We start from the raw sequence: 24,086 nt of genomic DNA, 5'->3' as shown, positions 1-24,086 counted from the left end.
GTCTTACAGTGTCGGTAAATTTTTTTTCCTTTTCCTTTTTTTTTTTAAAGGCAGAGTTAGACAGTGAGAGAGAGAGACAGAGAGGAAGGTCTTCCTTTTCTGCTGGTTCATCCCCAAAATGGCCGCTATGGCCGGTACGCTGAGCCGATCCAAAGCCAGGAGCCAGGTGCTTCCTCCTGGTCTCCTATGCGGGTGCAGGGCCCAAGCACTTGGGCCATCCTCCACTGCCTTCCCGGGCCACAGCACAGAGCTGAACTGGAAGAGGAGCAACCGGGACAGAATCCAGCGACCCGACCGGGACTAGAACCTGGGGCGCTGGCCAACAATGTTGGTAAATTTTCAACTGCCATACAATTCTTGGCCAGATGTGTTATTATGACCCCTACTTAATATAAGATTAATCCCCATAATTATTCCAATTCATAATTGTAACATGTCTCCTTTCTAGCTCAGGTCATTTAAGGTGTGACAATCATCAGATCTCATAATTAATAATTGTAGTCACTACCTTGTACCTACTGAGACTACAATCCAAGCATAGTACTTATTGCTGTAGGTTTGTGGCACATGGAATCTCTGCAGCAGTCTAGGCACAGATAACAGACCCCATGTCCCAGATACAGAAACCACATCTCATGGAGATGAAGTCTTTTCTAGTACGTGACAGAGCCAGGAATCAGACTGAATCCGATCTGTGTGTGGTCTGCCCACTTTCCTCTGCAGACCCAATGGTGGGATTCTCCCTGTGAAGTGTCTGACTCAGAAGTGGTGTTCTCATGACTTGTTTTTCAATTCTCTCCCTCTGCCTGCGGAAGGCACAGTTGGAGACCACTGCAATGTGAGGAAACCCTGCTTGGATCTGGCCTCACTCTTTACCTTTGGAAGCATATCTCCAGAGCAGGAAGCTTTGAGAAGCCTGGGGAGCATGGAGCTTCGGAGTGGAAACTGGAATCCCTCAGCAGGGCCTGGTTATCTTCTGAGCCTGAAGAGGGGCGCATCAAAGAGATGAGAGCCTCCTACTTTGATGAAGGAACCGACAGGAAATTAATCAGCCTGTGCTGGCAAGGACAAAGACAAGAAAGGGCTGTCTGAGCCTTGGCTCTGTCTGGATTGGGATAGGCAGGAAGTATAAGCGCTGTTGAATCCTGGCTCCACAGCAGCCAGGAACCTTGGCTTCCTCCCTTGAAGAAGGAGGCGAAGGCAAGGTGAGGAAACTTAAGATAAACACCCAAACTTTTGACTGCCTGTCTAAGATGAATTTTCAATTTAAGCTGTCAGTGGGTTATTTTTTTCCCTATTCTTTCTTTTTGCTTTTAAGATCTAAACTGTAACCGCACAATACCACACCCAAGTTCTTGATATGGATTTCTAAGACAGATCCTAACATAGTCATAAAAAAAACCCTCTGAAATGTGCACTTTGTACTGTGTCTGTGTAGGTGTGTTTAAAATGTCACGAACTGGAATGCCTAACTCTAGTTCCTAGGAATTAATCACTTAGAAGAGTGAAAGGGGGAAATTAACTTGCTTTAACACTTAGAAGTCTCTCCAAAGAAGTCGCCAAAATAGAACTTGCTGAATACAAGTAGAGTTATCTTTCTATGAGAACTAGAATTCTGTTTTTACTTTTTTCTTTCTCTAAAACTGCCTTACAGAAAGTTTCCCCTTGAGGCTTAGCTGCAGCTCACAGATACTCTGGTATGCAAGCGGGAAACATTGCCTTTTTTGCTAGAATTCAGTGATTGTTGGGGAATTCATAGATCTGTGCAACATCAACACTATCAGTTTTAGAAAATTTCATCACACAACAAAGTTCCCTCTCACCCTCTTTGCAGATTCTTGTTCATACCCTCATCCCCATGCAACCAGGTACCTGCCTTCTCTCTCTACAAACTTGCCTTTTCTGGACGTTTCTCATAAATGCAATTACAGAGCATAAAATCACACAGATTTTGGCTTTTGGCATACGCTTTGAAAGATCATTCCTGATGTAACAAGCCTTGGAATTCCTTTCCTGTTGAATATTACTCCATCGTGTGAACACACCGAGTTGTTCGTCCATTCACCAGTTGATGGGCACCTGAATGGTTTCCAGGCTTTAGCCATTGAGAGTAAAAACGTTCAGATACATGTCTTAGTGTGGGCACACATGTTCTATTCTCCCTAATGTAATGCTAGGCATGGACTTGCCGCTTTGTACGAAGGAATATTGACCGCTGGTAGCACACGATGCCATCTGATTTGGTGTAAACCCACCAAGCGATTTCTAACTACTTTTTAAAATCTGCTAGTTCTGCTCATGACAGGAGTTGTCTTAACCGCCTGCAATCGGGACAGAAGACAGAGGGTAAATCCACCTAATGTCAGGTCGCACATGACCAGGTTCCTCCGTGGCTTTGCCTCCAGAATGGAGCTAAGGAGTCTTTCCTCACGAATAGAGGGATTTTCTAACCACTTCACTTCCGGGGGATCTTTGCCCTTGTCCTTAAACTGACCTCGGCTTCATGCTCACCTGGGAAGGACAAGAAAATCCAGACAAGTGTGTAGCGAGCCAAACAGCAAACCCGGAAGATCTCTGAGAGGGAGTGGCCCCTCTTCCATCCTCTGGGATGAAACCTCACTGCTGCGTACAGATGGCTACACCCAGGCACCCCATTACCATCGCTGCTCCCTTCCGCGATGGGGCAGGCAGGAGGGCCAAAGTTTTAGGGCTCAGAGCAGACTCAGAGACAGGGCCAAAGAGGTCCACAGAAAAGCACACGGAGTTGTGGAAGGGGCTCAGGGCTAGGGATCCACAGGAGGAGGCAGAAGCGGCAGGCTCGGCCGCCCCTAGCTCTCCTGTGCGCCGAGCGCGAGCGCGTGTGTGGCAGACGTGCGGGGGCTGGGGACCCGGAGGGCTGTCACCTCGGACGTGGTCAGCGGCGGCGTAGTGCGGGAGTAAGGGCTGCTGGAACCTTAGCGCCCTCCTCCCCCAGAGAAGAAATGGGCAAGTTCGAGGCCCGGTCCGCACGGAGGGCGACAGGCGCGTCCTGTGGGCGCGGGGTGAGGGCAGACACACTCGGAGCCAGAGGGATCCCGAGTCTCTGGGAGAGGCGTGGGCGGTGGGGCAGGGGTGCGGGCAGGAGGCAGGCTCGCCCTGCGGCGTGGACACCCGGGGAGCTGCGCGCTCGGGGAGCCGCGGGGCGGGGGCCGGCCGCCCTTCTCCGCGCCCCCTCGCCGGCCCCTTCCTCAAGCGCACAGGCCCCCAGGCTTTCCCTTCCATCTTAGGCCTCTTCCTCCGCGAACTCCCGGGCCCGCTCCTCTCCGCACGCCCTTGCCGCCTGCTGCGCTCTAAGGGCCGCGTTCCCTCCACGCCCTCCGCATCCTGCCCTCTTGCGGGTCCCTCTCTCCGCCTTTCCCCCGTCCTCGCCTGCGGCTCCTTCGCCTTTTCACCGTCTCTCGGCGTCTTCTCTTGCCGTCACCTCCCAAGCCGGAAACTTATCCCGACCGCGAGCACCCTCGCAGGCACGGGTGTTCCCCGCGGGGTCTGCGGGTCCCAGCGCCGCTCCCCGCGCCACGAGCGCCCCGCCCAGTCCCTGGCGCCACTCGGAAGCCCCGACCGCGGCACCCCTTTCGCCCAGAGAGACTCCGCGGGCCGGAAGCGGGCTGGGGTGGGGGGGGCTCCCTTCTCAGTAGCGGGTTCCTCCGAGAGCGGGGAAGCTGGGGGACCGCGGACGGATGCGGGCTCCGCGCCCCGCGGGCCCTCGCTCCAGCGGAACCGCGCACTCCACAGCGCCGCGGCGGGTCTGCGGGGGCTGGGGGAGGCAACAAGTGACCGGACTTGCAGAGATCCCGGCCCCTGTGGCTGGGACCGCGGCCAACGCACCCCTGGGGAGGGGGCTGGCGGGGCGGCCCGAGGCGAAGCTGCTTCCGCGCCCGCTTTGAGGCGCCGGCTTGAGGGAGAGGCGGGGCGAGCTGCAGGAGCGCGGGGACCGAGCTCTCCCAAGTCCGAAGCCGCCGTCCCCGGCTCCTCCGGCACCCGCGCCACCAGCACCATTTCAAGGGCTGGGGGGCTGGGTGGAGACGGTGCGGAAGCGGTCCCCGCGGAAGCGTTTCGGGACGTGGGGTGATCGGGTGTGAGAGCAGAGAACGCGCTGCCCTTTTCCCCGGGGCCTCTCCCACGTCCCTCCGCCCGCGGACCTGGCCGGGCCGGGAGAGGAGGGCCCAGCCTCCCCAGCTGCAGCGGATTTGGGAGAGACGAGGAACACCGGGGCTCCCAGCCCCTCACCGGCTTTCCCCCACCGCCCTCCCCGATTGGCTGTGCGTCCCCAGAGCCCAACTTCAGCGGCTCCAGACTCTGTCTGAGCCCCAAGGGAGCCGGAGCGCCGCGACCCGGCGCGGGAGGGGCGGCTGCGGGTCCCCAGGGTGGCATCTCCGTGGCCCCTGGGGGAGGGGCGCGCACGGGGTCGGCCCCCGCAGCCGCGGCCAGGCCCGGCTCGGCGCGTCTCGCAGCCGCGGCTCCTCTCCGCCCCCCGCCCTCCCCTCCCCTCCCAGCGGCGGCCTCCCTCCTCCCCCCACCGCCCGCCCGCCACCTCCCCCCGGTTTCTCATTCCTGCCACTAGCGCGCTCGGCGGCTCATTCCGCGGCCGCCGCCAGCTGAGGGGAGCGTCGCGGGCCGAGGAGCAGATGCCGCGGGGGCCGCTCGCAGCAGCCGCCGCCGACTTGTGAATGGGACCGGGACTGGGGCCGGGGCTGACACCGGTGCGCGCGCCCTGCGCCAGGGACCGACGGCCCGGAGGTCTCGTCCACCCGCGAGGGCCCCAGGTGAGACGCGCCGCGGGTCCCTTCTTGCCTGGATGGGGCTTCCCGGAGTGGGGAGCAGGCTCTTCTCTGGAGGAGAATGTCTTGGCGCGGGGGAGGTGGGGTGGGGGCTCTGGTGTCTGACTCTAAAGGGATTCCCCCCAGTGCGCAGCCCAAAGGGCTGGGGGCCGAGAGAAGATTTGTTGGGAACACGGGGAGGGAGCAGGGAGCCAGCGGTGGGCGCGGGCAGAACAGAGCGCAGAGGCGCCAGATGTGCGCTCCGCCGCCAGCGCCGCTCGGGCCTCCTCTGGGTCTGCGCCGAGGCCGCGGCACGGGGGGTTTGCACGCGGCTGGGGCTCCAGGCTGCGCAGTCGAGTCCTGGACACGTCGCCTGCCCTCTCGTCTTCTCTCTGGGGAAAGTCGTCTCCCGCGCGGTACCCGCCCGTCCGCGCGGTGCCGCTTCCCCGAGAGCCGCTACAGGACCGTGCTGTGCGGGGTTCCCACCGGGTCCTGCCTGCTGATGCCCGCCGAGCGTCCCCGGGGCTCGGTGCCTCGGGTCGAGACTGCCGAGAAAGCCCAGTCCATAGCAAGGGCCCGAGCGTGAAGCGGCGAGTTCGCGCACTTTCCTAGCGGAGCTGCGCTCCCGGCAGCGTGGGGTAAGGTCCGCGAGCCGCTCACTCTCGGCTCGGCTCCGGCCTGCGCTCGGCGGAGCCCGCCGGGGCCACCGTCAACTTTGCGAGCCAAACCGTCCCCGGAGCCCGCGCCTGCGCTCGGAGCGCGCCGAGCCTCTCCAGCCCCGGCGCGCACGGCCCCGCTCCCGGAGCCTTGCCAGGGACTAGGAGTCCGCGGGAGGTGCGGGGAGCCGAGAAGCGGGCGGGATCGGGGGTGGGGGGGAGCACGGCCTCACCCTGGGAGCCAGGAATCCCCAGAGAAAAGTGGGGTCCTGGAGGCCCGCGCGGCGCAGCTCAGCCCGTTGTCGCCAAGGCCCTGCTTTCCAGCCGGGGCTCGGGACGCCTGCCTCTCCCGGGTGAAAGGTTTTCTGGATGCGAGAAGAAACCCTGTTGCTTTTGCTGATAATGCAGCAGGAATTTCACGGGCCACCGCGCCACTACGAAAGCTTCGCATCTTTTAATTATTTAATAATGCCGTCGCCGCGGGGTGGGAATGAGGGGGTCGTGGCAGCAGCCCTGCCGCCTGAGGGGGTGGATTGGACCCAGAGTCTGCCCCTCCTCTTTTCCCTAAAGAAATCTCGTCCGATGGCTCTGCAGTCTGTCCCTGCTCTCCTCTCCCAGTCATCCCTAGCCTCTTCAGAGGACGCACTGAGTGAGTTTTCGGTCTAATCCCGGGAAAAGCACGATGCTTAAGCCGGCGACAGGATGGATCCCTTTGCTGATCGCTGGGGCTTGCCCCAGGCGCGCAAGGTTTCGCGGGGTGCCCGGGTTGGCGGGGGGTGGGCTTGCAGAAGTGTTCTCAGGAGCGAGGATTCCCCAGCATCCCATCAGCACAGCCACGAGGCTGGCCGCTGAGCGCTGGAGTCTGAAGACGGCCGATCTTCAGGAATCCTGGAACGGTTTTTCCTAGGAGTGCGGAGGCGCAGACGCCGGGACACCGAAGGGGCCCAACCCCAGCTGCGGGAAGCCTGGTCTTCTTCGCGTAGCACAAAGGAATAAAAGTTACACAACAAAGGGACGGACTTGTGGCCACTACCAGAGGGGCTCCGAAACCCCAGCCACTCCAGTCCCTAAAACACAGGCTCCGCGTCCAAGTTTCAGAGTTGGCCACTGGGCCCTGGAAGGGAGCTTCAGTTCAGACCCGAACTCCTTCCTGTACAAAGGAATGTGAGTAGCTCTCAGTAGAGACCAGGGCACGGCCTCTGGGAGGCCAGGAAACTTTGCTGCAGTGGTCATTAGCTTCCCACCTTGCTTTCGAGACCATCATGTGAATACACGGAACGGCTTTTCCTTTATTATAATTATGACTGTGATTATTTCAGTTGATATTGTAGTCTGCATAGACATCACTTTAGAACATTAAAGAAAAGAAGAAGAAGAAGCAGCTGGCTTCCCCACCTCTAGGAGGAAGAAAAATGCATGGGAAGGATTGAAATGGGAAAGTCTGGTGAGGCCCAGACATATAGATGTATTCAAACTGGGTTTATTGCGTATTAGAAAAATAGGCTTTTAAACCAGTTCTAATTGAAGTGCTGGACCATCTTGATAACACTGCAGAGTCCCCGTTATGTTCAGCATCCTTATCAGAACACCAGACGGTAAAATTGCTAGAAGCCTAAATTCTACTTTCAATTAAGATGCAATCTTTTGTTAATTTGAGAATTTTTTAAAAGTTACAGCTCTTTTTTTTTTTTTTTGGACCCAGAACACATATTTCCTTCCCGGGGTGATGGCTGTGGGTGTGTGTGTTTATTTTGGGGGGAGGGCAGAGGGGGAGAACCATGTCGTGATTTGGGGGAATACGGATCAATTTCATGCTCTTTTATTGCACTTGTCTTCATAACTCATGGTTTTTCTTCCACTTTGAATAGAATTACATGGCTGCTTTGTAAAGACTCTGGTTTGGGGACCTCATATGGGAAACGCCATGGCTGTGACCTCAAGGCCTGATTTATCACGCCACAGCTACACTCCCAGGAGCGTAGTGGGTCTTGGAGCCTTGCCTGTGGAGGCCTGTGACTTATGAAGTTGACAGTTGGTGTAAACTTTGATCTGTTATATTTAAATCTATGTTTTCAAAACCGTCTAAACAAGATCTCGTCTTCCTCCATTCTCAATACACTACCGTAGGTAGATGGTCAGCAATAATAATGATTTCATTTGGGTTTATTTTCAAATATTGATCCTTTTCACTTTGCTCATAGGCATACCTCGTATTAATTAATGGTAGTAAAACAGTGGCCTATGGAGTTTAAAAGTAGGCAGCAAACATTTCTTCTTCAATCGTCGAATTTGCAGGGTGACTACAAATTCTCGACTTTTTTTCCGTTTTAGCAAATGTGAGCGCTAGATAAATTCACTAGCCAATGATTCAAGGGATTAAAATGTGTTTGAGACGACCCTCCCCCCCCCTCATAAAACTGGTTGTGGTTTCACAAAATTTACTTAGTCTATCAAGAACCTTCATTCTGTATTTTCCAAGAATTGGGAGTTGTCAGCTTTTCTGATTCAAAGGATTCGTCACACACACGGTATATATTTTTGGTCCATATAAATGTGTGATTTCCTTGATTAAAGAAGAAACATCAACCAGTCTCTTAAAAAAGAAGAAAGATGCTAACGCTCTAGGAAGTTGGGCCTACTCTGACGCCCCAGCGGGAACATCAGGAAGCTGTTCCTTCAGGATTACAGCGATAGCCGTCCGCGGCCTCCTCTCCGAGCAGGAAGGACTCAAGCAGACACGCCAGGAGGGGAATTAGACATCTCTCTGCTATAATTTTACCCTGACATTGAAAGCTTTGTGCGTCTCTGGAAATGGACTCCTTCGCGGAAGATCGCACTTGTGGCCACTAGAGGGCAATGGCGCCCTTCTCCAACTTTGTGCATGGGGCCCATCTGCTTTTGAGGGCGCCGTGAAAAGCGGTTTTGTTACCATCAGCCTTGTCTGGTCCTCTCAGGAGAAAACGAATTCAATCTAGCTGTGGTTCAGGCTACTACTTGAGCAGTTTGTCAGGATTAGCATCCTTCTAGTGGGGAGATGCCGTTACCTTCCGCCTCTTCTGCCTACCTCGGAATTTACTAGAAAGTTAGGAAATCTTGTAACTTCAGATTAGCCCCCCGTGGGGGCTGGACTGCAGGATAAACGTGATCTGGGACGATTTTCTGGATTTTCTTTTTTCTGGCAGAAAGAGCCTCACTCTGACTCCAAAGTGAACAGAGTGAATAAACAAAAATATTAATGACATTGCAGTGATATGACTGCCAGTTCTTTCAAGAGGTTTTGAAGACATCTGCAAGACATTTACAACTTGTAGGGGAAAAAAAAATAGCGGTTTGAGCTTTGATAAGCACTTTGGGGCATGGAGTTACCATAGAAGAGTGAATGCTTTACCTTGCAACCATTCTTGATATCGCTGTAGGAAGCCTAACTGAGGCAGAGTGTAAAGTTTAATTCAAGATAGGTACTCAGGCGCTGGAGTTTAATCATTTGATTTTTTTCCTCCTCCATGATACAGAAATGATGGCATATGATTAAAGTGCGTAGCTCAGGCTGCACAAATTTATATTTGTTCCTGTTGATATGTAACTGTTAACATTTGTTACCTATGTAACATATTACACACATGTAATATGTTACTGTTGTATATCAATTTGAGAGTTCACAAGAAGAATTACGCCATATTGTAATTAAGAGGAAAGCTCCAATAAAAATAAGTACTGTCTTAAGGGGATACGTATTTGTATGTTTCCGACGGAGCACAGTCGCCCCCCTGGCCATTCGGCAGTGGAGTTCCCTGCAGCCTGAGCTCTGTTGGAACGCGCAGAAGGTGATGAAGAAGGACTCAGTGCAAATGGCTTATGGAGGGTGCATTAAGTAACACAGAGGGAAGCAGGACAAAGCGTGTGTGAACCAGTGCTCTCTCACACTGGACACTTTAACACAATTCTGTGTGTTTGTGAATAATGCATGTTGTTTGAACCAGAGGCAAAATCCACTGTTATTTGGTTTAATTAGTCTTCAGACAGTTGCAGAGTTTGGGGATTCTCATTGAGATAAAGCATAGAGGCTGTGCAGTCCCAGGTCCCTGCTCGGGTGGAGAACTTGGCTGCAACAGCACAGTGAGTGAGACAGGAGCATGTGGGTGAAGAGCAGGCCGGCAGGAAGAAAGAGGCTGAGGGTGCTTTTCTCATGGCGGGACAATTACTGCTCTGTCCCTGTCTGTCTGTCTCTCTCTGCTGCTCTCCCTCTCTCATTTAGGGGCTGAAGCTAGAAGTTTGGCTATACACAGCTTTCCCGGCCTAAGGAAACAGTGGCCACACTCTCACTCCATGTGTGCTGGCCGTGAGTACGCCTCAGACAGTATCTGTGAATGAGTACAGCCTCATTGTCAACATTGCCTGGTGCTGGAAGGCGAAAAAAGCCTCCCCTTTCTCCTCTGCCACCCCTTTAGTTCCCAGAAATCCTGCTGCCACAGCCCTCTGCCCTGGATTGATTGTCACAAATCAGGGTTATCTCTGCACATGCAATTCTCTTGAAGAAAATGGCTTCAGGCCTGGCTTTGTCCCCACTGTGACAGTCACCAAACCAGCTGCCAAGTGGTAGTGGGAGGCTCCTCTCTGGTCCTGGTTATGAGGCATAGAAATCTTTCCAACCTGATCAAGGCCCTGTCCGTCCGTGAGTGCATTCTTGTGGATTTAGAGCGGGGTCCCTGCTACGTGTTCTTCCGTAACAGGGCTGGGCAGGGCTGACCAGGTTACTGGGGGCCCATCCCAGCTGCGGGTCCGGGGGAGTGTTTTACTCATGGGTACACCCTGGGCTGTTCAGGCTGCTTTGCATCATTCGCGAGGCTTGGGCCAGTTGTTCAGCTCTGCACGCGTCATCCTGAGACAGCAGGGCTGGGAAGAGGATCAGGCGAGTGAAACCAAAGCACATTTTGATTTTGACTTCATTGAAAATTTTGATTTTTTTTTTTGCCAATCAGATTTTTCCATTAATTTTAATCTTAAACACATTAAATATTATTTATCTTGATTCTTGAGGTTGTTTTTTTTTTTTGTTGTTATCTTTTTCTATTTTGTACTGTGCTTACCTTATCCAAGTCCTGGTCCTGCCCAGCTGTTTAATTTGCTACCTTCCAGCTCTGTTGTTTCCAATGTCTGTGACCGAGAGTAAGAGAGTCAAAGGCCTCTTCTGTAAGAAAAATAAAGGGTGTGTGGGGAGATGGGACTGATAACAATATCTGTGTCCTAGGAGAGTGATGAAGATAAATTGAGAACTTAGTGCAATGTCTGGTGCAGGATGGGCACTCAGGCAATACCGAGATTCTGCTTCCTGGGCTACAGGGAAAGATAGTGGTTCCTTTTAGCAAAGATTTGGCCAAAATTCCTGCATTGAACAGTCACTGCTCCCAATTAGGGATGAACAGTTATTAGTGCTTGCCTTTCTTGAATGACTGCGTAAGTTTAAATGACCCATCCCTTTCCCATTGAAAATATTCAACAAGCAGTGGAGATGTTGGATTTGGAGGTAATTACTGCTTTTGAAAAGCACCTGCCTCCTTTGTACCTTTGCATTTTTCCCCCTCTGTTCATTTGTCCTAGGGGTTGCCGTGGTAAGTTACCCTGAGGTTATGTTTGCTAAGCTTGCAGTAGGAAGACACTCATCCCCTAAAAGGGGCTCATTGCTATTCCCAACATGCTTAAAGATAATTAGTCTCTTGATAAATTGTCTCCTTTCAAGGCTGCTCCTGTTGGTTTGCAGGTCAGTGTGGTTTGGGATTTTCAGGGGTTTGAGCAGTGACAGTTTTAACTCATGAGAAGACCTTTCTGAAGTGCCCTTGCCCTGCCTTGAGGTCTTGCCCAGACCCAGGCAAAAGCACAGCTATTTGGTGTTGTGTTAGGAGCCCACACCCTCGTGTGCCCTTAATGGTATCACACTGTTTCCCCACCCAGTACTGCAGCCGGTCTTTGCTGTCCAGTGCTCCTGGACCTTCCAGTCGGTCCTGTCTTTCCCGTCCGTGGCCCCCTTGTGTCATCTGTTCCTTCTCCAGGCCAGTGCTCCCTGCTATGTGTGCCTAGCAATGAAAAGGACTGTCTGCTCTGTTTGTCTTGTATTTTGAATATGACCAGGCCCCCAAACTCATGTATATGTTTAAATCTCAAAGTCATGAGTTGGGAGTAGGAAAATTAAAACTTAATCCACTTAAGGTGTCTGGGAGGTGGGGCCTAGCAGGAGCTTCTTTGGTTATTGGGAGCATGCCCTTGGAAGTTAGTTCTTGGAAGAGGGTTGGTTATTAAAGCCTGTTTGGACTCAGCAGCTTCCATGGCTGTCCAGCTCACCCTGTGGTCTTCCATGCATGTTCTGCCCTTGCCCTCCACTGCCCTCTCAGAGGCCACACCTATGGGGCCACTCAAACTTGGACTTGAACCTCTGAATCTGTGAGCTCAGTGGACCTCTGTTTCCTCCCTAAGCAGCTTGTCTCCCGTGTTTCACTGTAGTAACAAACAGCTGACTAATACAGAATGGGTGAGAGCCAACTTCCTAGAATCCTACTATAGAAATACTGTAAAAGGTCTGAGGAAAAATGGAATTGAAATGTAAGCTTATGTTGGTGCTAGCAATTTTGAAATTCATGCATGGTTTTTTCCTAATACACATTTTCATGGAGTTTTTGAAGACCCTCATAAGCACAAAATGGCCTACCCAGTACCTCATTTCACCCCAGGGAGGGAGGCGCTATCACCTCCATTTTCCAGAAGGCAAAACAGTCCTCTCAGCTTACCAGGCAGAAAAGAATGGAGGGTGGGCTCCACGCCTGCTCCGGCACCAGATGCTTAGGCATTTCCCACTCTGGTCGGTGCCCCTCTCACAGGCACCTCCCTCTCTGGCCGCACTAGAGCAGCAGGACAGAAGAACTGAACTGACTGCTTCGTCCTGTGTTTCTACAAGATCCCAAATCTCCCAAAAGGAGTTTCTGAGATCTTTGGATCTGACTCCCTTCTCAGCAGGTTTTCCTTTTGCCAGTAATCCTACAGCATTCTAAATGTCCTGATGACAGCCTGCTAACTACCTCTCCGGGAACCTGGGAGGTGAACAGGTGATTCATTAACTCTGTTCATTAAAACGCCTCATTTTAATGAAGGAGGAGCTAAAATAGACCTCTTGTGTCATTTGCTCCCAGTCCTCGAACTTTCTTCCTCCCATGACTTTTTCCTTCTCCTGACAGCCCTGCAAATATCTGCAGCTGGTAGTAGATCAGAATTAAAATCAAGTGTTTATTGAGCTAGTTTCAGATGCTATGCTAAGGACGTTCTGTATGATATGAAACCTACACAGCTTATGAGCTGGGAAGATGTTGGTCATCAACTTACCCAGTAAAACAGAGATTCCCAGTGTTTCACGGCTTGTTACTGGCACAGCAGGGATTCAGACCCTAGTGTGGAAATCAAAGATTAGCCACCCTGCCAGGCTTTTCCCACCATGCAGTGCTTCAACAGGTCTTCGGAGCTTCAGTTTCCAGACCTCTCACTGTCCTCATCCGTCACTCCTGCTCCACCCTATTTTGTCATCAACCCTTTCACTATGTGCTGTGCTACCAAGAATCTGTGTTGCAGTCTAACCGCTTCAAGCGAGTGGAATCCCTACTTCCTGTAATGGTGACTATGGACTCCTTTTACGAAGTAGAACAGTCAGGAGTCAGGTCTAAAGTCATCAACTGAACACTGGCTATTCCTGTGCAGCTTCATTTACAGGTGAGGGAGGGTCCAGGGACCGGGACTTTCCCAAGATCACACATAATTTAGGGACAGATGGAACAGAACTAAGTTCTCTTGCCTCTTAATTTAATCATTTTTACTATGTACATCCAAAACTGCTCTTTAAATGGATGATTTTTTCTTTTAAATTTGAAAGGGAATATTGAGGGAGGGAAGGAGAGAGAGAGAGAGAGAAAGAGTTAGTTCTCATCCACTGGCTCACTTCTCAAATGCCCAAAATGCACATGGTCCAAAGCTAGAGGTCAGGATCCCAATCCAGGTCTCCACGTGGGTGACGGGAACCTGACTGCTTGAGCCATCACTACTGCTTCTAGACTTCACATTAGCAGGAAACTGGAATCAGGCCTTGAATCCAGGAACTTTGGTATGAGATGTAGGCATCTTAACTGCTAGGTCAAATGCCTGCCCCTAATTAATTGCTTTTAATAGATGTACCTATTAAATATATGTACACACACACACACACACACACGCACACATAGAGTTCAACTCTATCTATCTATCTACCTATCTACCTACCTACCATGTCCTTGGGTAGTTAAGCTGTAATACATAAGTGGTGCCATCAACACCTGGTTCCTTAGCAGGATATAGTCTGTGGTTCTGCCTGTTCAGCTTCTTGAAGGTGGTGATTTTCTGAGCCTGATTCTTTGATTTTCTTGCCAAGATTGTGTTGCCCAGGGTCTACTTCTGTTGCTTTCAACTGAGAAACCCAAAAAGGTTTTGTTTCCGCACAGATTGTTGTAAGATTATGTGAGTCTTTATCCTTGCAAGATGTTATATGAGTCTTTATCCATTTGAAAGTTCATGGTCAGTCCAGTGTCATTTGATATGCCCTTTGATGATATTTTGCATTTAACCCTAGACTTCAGCTCTGTCCTGCTTTTTAGTCACCTACCATTAATACCTCCACTCTGAGTTTCCACAGAGACCAGAGTGAGAAAAATTTCTTTACCTCCACCCCAAAGCCTGCACAGGTCCCTCTGGTGGGTTTGATTTGGAATTTATTTCAAGCCCGTTTTGTTGTAATTAAAGTATTGAAAGGCTCTGAGTTGTGCACACAGAACTGATCAAATCACAAGGGCCTTCCCTCTGGGAGCTGACAGTATCAATAATGCAGCAAATACTAAGTCTTCCTTTAAAAGCACCAGGATAACACATTACATCCTGAAAATAAAGTATAAACAAACCAGGCACAGGCAGAAGTAGTTACATGCAGTTCAGTGATCAAGAACGGTTTAGGGAAGGAATAACAGAGTCCCAGTGCTGTATGGTACAAGGAAACACTGGAGACTACACAAACCAGCCACCAGGTGATACAGTCGCTGTTCCCATATCCTGGGGATGGCCGCGACATCACGTTGTGGAATTCTTTACTTCCTTATGCAAATCACTGAGTTAGTGGGAACCTTCACTATTGTTGAGTCAAACTCAAGGTTATCTTCTTTGATAAAGGCTTTGGTGTCATGCAAAACAGCAGCAGTGGTCCCTCCACATTGCCATTTCCAGTAGTTCTCTTGCAGGAAGCCTTCTTCCCACTTCTGACATCTCCAGATTGAACATCCCATTCCTTTTTTTTTTTTTTTTTTTTTTTCTCCCCAGCCTTTCTTGGAGGAAAGAACTGAAGACTGAAATCTAGGCAGCTAGAGTCTAGATTACCGACTCCCTTCTACACACTTCTTTTTATTGCAGCCTAAGGCTACATTACATTAGCTTTTATTGCCAGCCACATCACCCAGAGGACTTATGCTCCACAGTTTATTTGTTTATTTGCTTTTCCTTATGTGCTGCTGTTAAGTCACATTTCCCACCTGTCTCTGAGCACATAGGACATGATAAGGCACCTTCCATGGCATTAGCACAGTCTCTGAAGTCAGGCTGCCCTGCTTCAAAGCTTGTCCCTGCTACTTACCAGCTGTGAAAGCTTCTTCATCCATTTCTCAATTTTCCTATCACACCGGGGTTAATATTATATGTACCTCATACGGAAGCTCTGATATTAAGTGATATTAACATATGAAATGCTTGGAAGCATGCATGGAATGGGGTTGCTTCTATTATCACTATTATATTTCATATTGTTAAGCTCAGTCCATGGACACAGTGTATGAAAAAAATCAGAATTTAGACCCTAAGTCTGTTATCCAGAATATCTCCCATTTCTCGTAGGGTCATGCTATGATCTGATTTCCTCTGCCACCAATCTTGCTTGGTAAAACAAGAACAAAGCAACAGAAATACCCAGATGGAAGCAGAGACAGTGTCTTGTTAAAGCATGCAAAATAACTCTATTCAGAGATTTGGCACCCTGGAAGACAACATCTTACATGTTACTCATGTCATTGTCGTTTTGTCTGCTTGCTCATTTTGTTTGGCTGCTAAGCATCAGTACCACTGTCCTGCGTTTGGGGAATAAATCTCAATACGATTCTAGATGGAAAGAAGAGCCAGAAGCTCTAGGGGTCCCTTCCCTTGCTCCTCTGGAACTTAGCACATCCATTCCACACCAGTCAGCTAGTGTTTTCAGGATGCACTCAGAATCTTACACACACACACACACACACACACGCACATGCACACACGGCATATTTGCATAATCGTTGTCCACTGAGAACTCATTTCACTATCCTAGCAGCAGCTGCAGCAGCACCCAGCTCCCTAAGGTGACAAAGTTAGTGCAGTGATCTGTAGCCACACATGCCCCGAGTGCCAGTGGTGGTGCTGTCATCAGGTTCCTTAACAGGATCTGGTCTTGGTTCTGCCTGCCCCGGATCTTGATGTTTTTGGTGATTTTCTGAGCCTGCTTCTCTGGTTTTGTTGTCAAAATTATGTTGTCCAGGGTCCACTTCTGTTGCTTTCAACTGAGAAACCCACAAAGGCTTTCTTTCTGCACAGATCCTTGTAAGACTCTTGTGAGGAACCATATCCACTAATAGTGAGTGAAGCATCTGGCTGTTGCGTTTGTCCTGCAGGCTGGATAGAATGTTGATAGTTGGATAGTGCAAGGGCAGAGCAGAAGGGGCCTTTATGAAACATGGAGTAGTCCAGTTGGGTTGAGCAATAATTGAGCAAGGTGTCGGAATCTGGACAGAGTCTAATGCTATAGCTCTGTGGATGGGGTGGCGCTTCCAAGGGAACTATAGGTACAAGGAAATAAGAGCAGGACAGAGAGGGAACAAATTCACAGCCAGAGCAGGTTCATTAAAAAGGGAAAATAAACCTGAGAGGGGCTAACTGTCAATACATGCATAGGGCAAACGTGGCAGAAAGCCCACCTCCCCTGTAAGCTGGGACTTCATAGTTTCGAACAGGCTGAGGTGGGCTGGGGGTGGGGGAAGCTCAACTGGTTTGTACAGGCTTTTTGTGGGCTTTTCAAATGTTGGGCCTTCCTCTCTGTGGACTGGTTAAAGAATTCAGAGGATGGGGAAAGAATGCAGGGGCCAGGAAGTCCCTTGGAGGACTTTCAGGTAAGGAGCTAAAGTGGCTCTGAGGTTTGTGTCCTTGATCTGTTAGTAGCGAATAGCATAGCAGGGAGATGTGTGGATGGCAGATGGTCTCTTGTAGTGGCCAGAATAGGTTATGATGGGAAATGGCCATGGGTGCTAGCCATGAAGCAAATGCAAACATTTAAAAAGCTCAGATACGTAGGAACTCTGCAAACATTGACGGGTGCACGCAAGAAACCTCTCATAATAGTGGAAAAATGACTAAAAGCTAGATCTTGGCTTCTGTGTGGCCTGTGTTGGACTAGGTGACTGTGCATACAGTTGGATGAATCTGGGCAACAGGAATGCACAAATGAAAACTTCCCCTGGAGCAGGACCCCTCCCATCCCAGGACAGCTCTCCTGACCCACTTTCAAAGGGAGTCAGCATCCCCATTGCAGGGAATGCCAGTCTGCAGGGAAGCATGGTGACTCAGAGCCTCTGAGAGCTGGCAGCCTGTCTATCAGGCTGGGTTAGCTGAACTAAATAAGGACATTAATTTTGTGCTAGAAAGAGCTCCTTGCTCAGACTTCACCTAGATGTCACAACTACACAGGACTCCGGGAACTATGCATTTTGATTTCTGTGTGATACTCCCTACCTGGTCACCATGGACACAAACTCAGACCGCCAACGAAGGATGACTAAAGATACACAGGTGAGAATGGTTGGACAGTTGGTAATTACCAGCTTTCCACTGAGTATGTACTAAAGCCACATCTAAGAGGTTTCTAAAATATTTATTTAGCAGTAGCAACAAAACTATATGAAAACTCTACAGCCAATTTGAATAGTATGGTTTGTTTATGCAAACAATTGTAACAACACTTTGTTGTGAAGTATCACCACAGTAAAGGGAGCTGTCTTGAACTATGTCATTCTCCTACATGCATCAAATACAGACACAGCTGTTGTATAAGAGACAGTTTTCATTTCACTATTATTTTTGCAAACTTAAAAAGCATTGTATAAATGAAGTGTCACTATTAGTGTTATTATCTTGGAGTGAAAATTGCAATTTAGCAGTTAGAGCTTGGCACACTTGCCTTCCCAGAAATGCATTGGTGATTTTTGTGTTTTATTCATCATCATTCCTACTGTAAAACATTGCAGAGACTCCTCAACCTCAGTAAATCTTGGCAGTGCTTCTGGGAGCATTGACCAGGAGACCGATGTACCTGAGAGGCCACACCTTGAAGGGAGGGGAAGTTTGGATGGTGGAGAAGCATTTCAGGTAGTTATCTCCCCGTCACCTGACTCACACCTGTATCGCAAGCCCGAGTGGAAGCCAGTTTCCACTTACGGAGAAGCATGTCTTGTGTTCTTTCCTTATTGGATCCATAGCTTCCGTTCCATTTCTCAAAATGGAGAAGGATCCCCTTTCAGCAAGTTTGCGGCTAGTTGCTGACAAATTTTCCATAATAGGCCACCCTGTGTTTCCCACCTTGTGTAGACAGATCAGCTAGTGCAGCCCTGGTGTCACTGATAAATGCCTGGGAAAAGCCAGTTGACCTCAGTTTCCCCATCTGTAAAGGGGCCTTTTGGGTTCTTTCCAGATCTAAAATGGTCTGACTCCCAGATCTTCCACAAATCAATTGCCCTGGCACTTTCTGACCATTGCCTCTTAGCCTTCTGTGGAAGGAGACAGCAAACAAGAACACTGGGACGTGAGTGCATGGAGTGCATTTGTTCAGAGGGCAGCACTAGGGGCTGTGGTGTGCCTGCAGGAGGTACAGTTTTAGAACCCTTTGTGGAGCACCTCACTTGAAACTTGGCTTGGACCTTATTCCTTAGGACCAAGGGAGCCTTGAAGGATTTGGAGTAGGAGCATGATGACTTTAAAACTCGACTTACTGAGATAGCAGGTAAAGCTGTGACCCCAGCATGCCCTGTGGGTGCTGGTTAGTGTCCTGGATGTTTCACTTCCAGTCCAGCTCCCAGCTAATGGCCTGGATGAAACAACAGAAGATATTCCAAGTACCTGAGCTCCTGCCACTCAGGGAGGAGAACCAGATGAAGCTCCTGGCTCTGCCCTAGCTGTTGCTGTCATCCGGCAAGTGAGGCAGCAGATGGAAGATCTCTCTCTCTGTCTCTCTCTCTCTGTCTCTCTCTCTCTCTCTCTCAAATACATAAATTGATCTTTAAAAAAAATACTTGATTTCATGACTTCTGGACCAGCATTGATTGTAATCTATATAGCCAGGGGATGAAACTCTAAACAAGAAAACCAGCAAGGAAGGTCTTACAGAGATGATGAACACAGAGCTGGGGTGGTGGCGTTATGCTAATAGCTGATGTGTACTGAGCGTTTACTCTGCACACTCTGCGCTCAGCACTTTCCATGAATTATCCCAGTCTGTCTGCAGTCCTACATCAATGAAGTAAGAGCTATAATTATCTCCATTTATAAAATGTGGAAAGTATAGTTAGGCAACTTTCCCCGGTGGTATGCAGTGAGTAAGTGGATGCGCAGGGATTTGAGCGGATAGATATTCTCCACTGCTCTGTTATAAGGCAGACTGATTACAGATGCTTCCAGGTGGTGTGTTCCGAATACTTAATGCTAATTATCCACGGATATTTACCAAGTGTTTTGAGTGCTTGGAACTGAGATTTCTATACGTAATTCCACTTTATCCATCCATTCCTATAAACAGGAGCATGAGATCACACAGCAGAAAATGGAAAGGAATTTGAATTCAAGACCTGAAACATCCAGAAAATTTTTCCTGTGATTTTTTTTTTCTAATGCATCCAAGATTGACAGATTCAGGGCTTTCTCCCTGCCCAGGATAATGTGAAGATGACACAGAAAATGTTACTCTTTCTGTGACATGCTCATACGACTCAAATATTTAAAAGAATGTGCTGGGCAGAAAGGCTGTGTGTCCAAGATCCATGTTCTTTCCTGAAACTGTGGCTTCTGTCCAGCCCTGGCAGAGGAAGGAAAGATGCCACCCAGAATGCCACAGCAGCACATTTATGTTGCACCCAAGGTTCACAGTGTGTTTCTAGGGTGTACTGAGAGAAGACTCACACCTTCGGGTTTAGTCCCTCAATGGGGGTGTCTACTTTCTGTGATGCAGCATCAGGAGCATGTAAGATGCTTGTCAAAGGTGGGAGAAGAGAGTCGCTTTCCCGCTTCTGTGATGCATGTTACAAAGGACCAGTGTTTCTAGGAAATAAAGGAGTAATGTGAACTGGGCTTTAGGCAGACATAAATGGCATCGCGTTAGCACTCTATGCTGATACCAAAACAAATGTACCTGTAAACACCAACCTGGCAATGTTTAAGTAGACAAAAGCCGCCAGCCTGTCTGTGTTTTCTATTTCTTTATCTGCTGTAATATTTTTTGGAGACTTTCTGTATGGGTCTGTTTGCTTATTAACCCCTTCATTTTTTAATTTTTTTATTTGTATTTTATTTTATTTTTGACAGGCAGAGTGGACAGTGAGAGAGACAGAGAGAAAGGTCTTCCTTTTGCCGTTGGTTCACCCTCCAATGGCCACCGTGGCCGGCGCACCGCACTGATCCGATGGCAGGAGCCAGGTACTTCTCCTGGTCTCCCATGGGGTGCAGGGCCCAAGCACTTGAGCCATCCTCCACTGCACTCCCTGGCCACAGCAGAGAGCTGGCCTGGAAGAGGGGCAACCGGGACAGAATCTGGTGCCCCGACCGGGACTAGAACCCGGTGTGCCTGCGCCGCAAGGCGGAGGATTAGCCTAGTGAGCCGCGGCGCCGGCCTAAACCCCTTCATTTTTAAGGAACCCACTGTGGACAAGTAGGAACTCACTTCCCTCGTTGGAATCAAGTGTCCTGTTCTCACAGAAGAAGAAAGAAGTGAAAATTGCTTCCACACAGGAGGGCTGGGGAAGGGCAGCTAAGCTCTGCTCACAAAGCCCAAGAAGCTCTGGTCACCCTTCTGGCCCGGAGAATACACCATTGTTCCCCTCCTACCGCAGCTCCTCGAGGTCACAGTTTTAGTTAAGCAGTGCAAACCATGTTGAGGGTAGGCTCTTGGAAACTCAGTTCTCAGTGCTGGCACAGAGTCCCCCAAACCTGTCCCTCAGCTCATTTAAAGTGACAGATGTTAAAACAAAGCAAAAAAGATGAGCTTGGGGAAAGAAGGTAAATTGAGTAAATTCATGAAAATAGCATCACTCTTCCAGGATTGTCTGTCTTTCTTTAATGTTGAAAATATTGATATTATCTTTAGTGTCACTTCCTCTGTTTTTACATTTGCATGGTGAATGATTTGATTACCATTTTTTTCCTGAAGATATTTTTTCCTGAGAAAGTGAGAGTGATCGTTTCAGCTTGGCCCATAGAGAATGATTTCCCACAAAGGGCTCAGTTGGACATGAAGCAGAGTGGTTTTGGAAGACAGTAACGTGACCTGCTTTCTCGCATCTCCTTTCAAGGCTCAGTTGGGTTTATTGTAAGGGGACAATGAAGGTGCCATTCACATGCTTTTAGATATGACCAATTGTGCTAATCCAGCTTTAATTTTCATATCAAATTGAACAAGAAATTAGTTTATCAGAAATAATCATGTCTATTATAGAGATGCCACATCGGATAGTTAGAGAGATGTGACTGCCATCCTGTGAGGTCCTCTTGTGTTGTGTGGACATGGATCAAGGTCACCTAGTGTGCTGGACTCAACCACACCCACTGGGAATCTCCTAGGGACCACTGCTGGCAGCAGGCTCTTCTCACCTGGGAACATTCCCCAGTCTCCTTCCACATTTCATTCAGCCTCTGCCTGAATTCCCAGTGCCCTGCAGAGCCCCTTAGAAACAAACAAAAAACCAAAAAGCAACCTTTCTATAAATAGTGCAGTCTTAAAGAATTTGTGCTTTACCTTACATAAAGGTAGTGTGACTTGATACCCACACTGCCAAGGTGGGCTTAGCATTCCCAGGTAGTCTAAGGCAGTACTGGGAAGATCTCAGACACTTAGTATAAGTCAGAATTCTTTCAGCTTCATATTGTGTAGGCTAACTTCTGAGTAGATTTTCCTAAAGCATTGAACAGTTCTTACAGGGTTCAAAGCAGGTGTGTTCATGTGTGTATTACATGCTTCAGTTTCCTCCCAAGTAATTTTGGAACTATAAAGACACCTACTAAGTACTAAGTATGTAGTGAGCATTGAAAGAATGCTAGCTACAAGCCTGTGGGTTCAACATGTATTAGTACTTCTGTGCCATAGGGAAGAAGTGGGTTTTCACTGAGTTCATGCATCATACTGTGGTTTAGATGGCTAGTGAGTGACAAGGTGGGATTGGTATCCAGATCTGTGTATTTCTTCGTGTTCTCTGCACTAACATTTACTAGGCTGCTGCCTCTCTTCTGTACCAAACCCTCACCTGTATTTATAGATTTTTTTATTTATAAATTTATTTGTTTATTTGAAAGGGAGAGAGAGAGAGAGAGGGAGAGAGAGAATGAATAAATCTCCCTTTGCTTGTTCACTCTCCAAATACCACAAACAGCCAGGGACCAGGTTCAAAGCTAGGAACTGGGAACTCAGTATGGATCTCCTTCATGGGTGCCAGGGACACATTTACTTGAGCCATCACTGGCCACCTCCTAGAGTATGCATTCGTAGCAAACTGGAATCTGGGATGGAGATGAGACTTGAACTCAGGCATTGCAGTATGGGATGCTCGAGCTGCATCTTAACGACTATGCCAGACTGCTGCCCTGGCCACCTGGATTTAAGGGGGAGAAGCATTCCATTGCTTATGAAAAATGGTTTACTTTTGAAAGAAATTGACACAAATAATGCTTTCTTTCCCAGCATGACTCATATTTGCAGAGTTCTGAGGATAATAAAAACCCAATTTTCCTCCCCAAAATCCTTTGTTTTTGAGCTTTCATATTTATAATTGAAATTTCAGGATAAGTATTCAACCCAGTGCTGTACAGAGGAACTATGATACAAAGCCACAAATGTAAGTCACAAATATATTTTTAATATTTCTAACAGACACATTACAAAGTAAAAAATAACAAATAAGTAATATTAATTTTAATAATATATTTGTTTAACCCAATATATATAAAATGTTTCAACATAATACAACATAACTATAAATTATTTATTTGCAATATAAAATTATTAATGTGGTATTTCAAGTTATTTTTTCATACCACATCTTCAAAATACAGAATGTGTTTTTACTACACATCTCAGATGGAAATAGACACATGTAAGTGCTCAGTAGTCATGTACAACTTGTAGTTATCTCAGCTTCATAAGGAGAAATTTACACAACAATTTAAAAACACTGCTATTGAGGGGACAGAATTTTGGAATTGTGAGTTAAGTGCTGCTTGCAACACCAACATCCCATATCACAGTGCCAGTTTGAGTCCCAGCTGCTCTACTTTTAATCTAGCTTCCTGCTAGTGCACTTGGGAAGGCAGCAAAAAATGGTCCAATTATTTTAACCTTGGCCATCCTTGTGGGATGGAGTTCCTGATACGGAGTTCCTGGTCCTGAGTTCAACCTGGCCCAGACCTGGTTGTTGCAATCATTTTGGGAGTGAACCAGTAGATAGAATCTCTCTCTTTCTCTCTCTCTCTCTCTGTCACTCTGCCTTTCAAATAAATAAGTTAATAAATAAATAATAAATATTTTTAAAAGACTACTATTTGTGAAGGATATTTTATTTTGGGCATATTGTCTTATTGTTTAATTTCAGTCAAAACAACCCTGTACTATCACTGTTATTTTTTAGACAAGGAAATGTAAGACAGATTATGTGAGATGCCTATTATTATACAAATACTAAGATGTGAACTTGAATTTAGAGTTTGCATATTTTGTCTCCTCATCTAGACATCTTTCTACAATCCCATTACCATGTAATGATGGTGATCATGATAATGAGGACAATGATGAGGAAATAACAATAATAGCATTAACATAACAACTGTGTTAACACCTGGCATTGGTGAATTTATAGACCTTTCTCTTACATTGTTTCATGTACTGCTTTGTTGAGTCACATTTCATACACGATCCATTAAATGCATATTTATATCATAAATAAGTCCCTAGCGGGTTGTAAGGTCCAAAGCTAAACAAAAAGATGTGATAGATGATAAACCATGCTGCTTTCAATGTCACGCTCATCCATGAAATCAGATTTATGTGAGATGAGAGTTTCAATGGAACAAGAATCCCAGGGTGATGTGTGCTGGTGCTTGGGCCATTTGGGTAGGCACCATGTGAATGCACATGTCCAGGCCTTGGACAGAGGGAGAACAGGAGAGGGCACAGAGAAAGGAGCTCACATCTGCATCTCAGTCTCAGTGCCTTTGAACCACTGCTGCTGACCCACTGTCTTGCAGTCTTCTTTGTCCC

General features: G+C 48.3%; 1 protein-coding gene across 3 annotated transcripts in view; it reads left to right on the top strand.

The window, feature by feature from the left end:
* The first annotated feature begins 4,554 nt into the window (after positions 1-4,554).
* The window catches only part of CDH11 (cadherin 11), a 163,770-nt gene continuing 144,238 nt past the window's right edge, over positions 4,555-24,086 (top strand). The window contains exon 1 of one of the 3 annotated variants that reach the window (XM_051846856.3): positions 4,555-4,802. The gene's annotated coding sequence lies outside the window, so the exon portion shown is untranslated. Of the gene's footprint in view, positions 4,803-5,229; positions 5,435-24,086 lie in introns of those variants that run through there. The other 2 variants (XM_070063308.2, XM_070063307.2) reach the window with 2 other exon arrangements.

Source organism: Oryctolagus cuniculus, chromosome 18 (genome assembly GCF_051225735.1).
Source record: "Oryctolagus cuniculus isolate XC-2025 breed Fujian yellow rabbit chromosome 18, ASM5122573v1, whole genome shotgun sequence".
Taxonomy (NCBI): Eukaryota; Metazoa; Chordata; class Mammalia; order Lagomorpha; family Leporidae; genus Oryctolagus; species Oryctolagus cuniculus.
This window is presented reverse-complemented; position numbering and strand designations above follow the sequence as displayed.